We start from the raw sequence: 1,979 nt of genomic DNA, 5'->3' as shown, positions 1-1,979 counted from the left end.
ATTGACATCACTCAAAGGCACAAGGATTACATAGAATAGGAATTTTATTTAATTGTAATTTGTTTTCAATTTTCATTTTGTAAAGCCTATATAAAGGCATCAGTTTTTTTTCAATAAGAAGGCTGGCTCTGCTAGAGAGCATTAGGAGTAGGGTGGAATAGAAAGTCTTCTTTGAAACACTTTTAATTTTCTGCTCTCTTTACATTTCAAAGATCAATTCAGCTTTATGCAAATTTCCTTTCCTAAAATTCTGTTCTTCTGCACTTTCACAATTTAGTTTCCTTTGAGCCTGATTTACTCTTCTACATTCTGCAACTTACATTTGAAATTGTTGAGATCCAAATTTACTTTTCTTGCAAATCTGCAATTCTGTTCTTCTGCAATTTCACTTTTCCATTCACACTGAGCTTGATTTACATTTCCTGCACAATTTAATTCCTCTACAATTGCTCTAAGCTTTGATCTACTGCTTCTTTTACTTTCCAGCACTCAGCCCCCTTTATATTTTGCTGCAATTTATTTTTTCTTGCTCTTTAAGCTTTTGTCCAATCTACATTCTGCTTATTTACATTTCATGCAATTTACCTTTCTTGTCATTTAAGCTTCTGCAGTTTACATTCCTTGCTCTTTAAGTTTTCTGCTCATTTACTTTCTGCAACTTTAAATTCACTGCTATTTACATTCTGTTGCTTCAATTTCACTTCAATTCACCAATGTTAGCTTGACTAGACTAATCACTCACTAAAGTTGCTTGATCCATCAATCCCTGTGGGATCGACCTCACTCTAAGTGAGTTTTACTACTTGATGCGACCCGGTACACTTGCCGATGAGTTTAAGTGTGGAATCTGATTTCCACCCACCAATCCTCACTAGAAATCACTGCCTTTCCCTTCTCTACAAGTTCAGCCATTTTGGACATATTGATGGCCTTGCACTCTCTCTTTGGATTCTCTACTGTATTGCTTGGGAGAGTACTTGAAGGGAGTTCAGTAACTCTTTTACTCAGCTGACCCACTTGGAGGACCTTGTTTTAGTCATGAAACTAAGAGTGGTCTTAGATGGATCAAAGACTATGGTTGCTAAGTCAGAGAGGCTCTGCTTAGAATTCTCTGTCTGTTGCTGAGAAGATGATGGGAAAAAGGCTTGCTATTGCCAAACCTATTTCTCCCACCATTATTATTATTGAAGCCTTGTTGAGGCTTCTGTTGATCCTTCCATGAGAAATTTGGATGATTTCTCCATGAAGTATTATAAATCTTTCCATAGGATTTTCCCATGTAATTCACTTATTCTATTCCAGGATTCTCAGGGTCATAAGCTGCTTCTTCAGAGGGGGCTTCTTTGGTACTGTCAGATGCAGCTTGTATTCTAGTCAGACTCTGAGAAATCACATTGACTTGCTGAGTCAATATTTTATTCTAAGCCAATATGGCATCCAGAGTATCAATCTCAAGAACTCCTTTCTTCTGAGTCATCCCATTATTCACAAGATTTCTTTCAGAAGTATACATGAACTGGTTATTTGCAACCATTTCAACGAGTTCCTAGGCTTCTGCAGGTGTTTTCTTCAGATAAAAAGATCCACCAACAGAGTGGTCCAATGACATCTTGGACAATTCAGACAGACCATCATAAAATATACATAAGATGCTCCATTCTGAAAGCATGTCAGAAGGACACCTTCTGATCAATTGCTTGTATCTTTCCCAAGCTTCATAGAGGGATTCACCTTCCTTCTGTTTGAAGGTTTGGACTTTCACTTTAAGCTTGCTCATCTTTTGAGGTGGAAAGAATTTGGCCAAGAAAGCATTGACCAACTTTTCCTAAGAGTTCAGGCTTTCTTTAGGTTGTGAATCCAACCATATCCTAGCTCTGTCTCTTACAGCAAAGGGGAAAAGCATAAGTCTGTAGACCTCGGGATTAACCCCATTGGTCTTAACAGTGTCACAGATTTGCAAGAATTCAGCTAAGAACTGA

The 1,979-nt window shown here is 37.7% G+C and overlaps 1 non-coding gene across 1 annotated transcript; it reads left to right on the top strand.

The window, feature by feature from the left end:
• Positions 1–1,663: 1,663 nt before the first annotated feature.
• On the top strand, positions 1,664–1,771 carry LOC112788214 (small nucleolar RNA R71). The gene has a single exon (XR_003195588.1). It is a non-coding gene; the product is annotated as a small nucleolar RNA R71 (small nucleolar RNA).
• The last annotated feature ends 208 nt before the right edge of the window (positions 1,772–1,979 follow it).

Source organism: Arachis hypogaea, chromosome 20 (genome assembly GCF_003086295.3).
Source record: "Arachis hypogaea cultivar Tifrunner chromosome 20, arahy.Tifrunner.gnm2.J5K5, whole genome shotgun sequence".
Classification (NCBI taxonomy): domain Eukaryota; kingdom Viridiplantae; phylum Streptophyta; class Magnoliopsida; order Fabales; family Fabaceae; genus Arachis; species Arachis hypogaea.
This window is presented reverse-complemented; position numbering and strand designations above follow the sequence as displayed.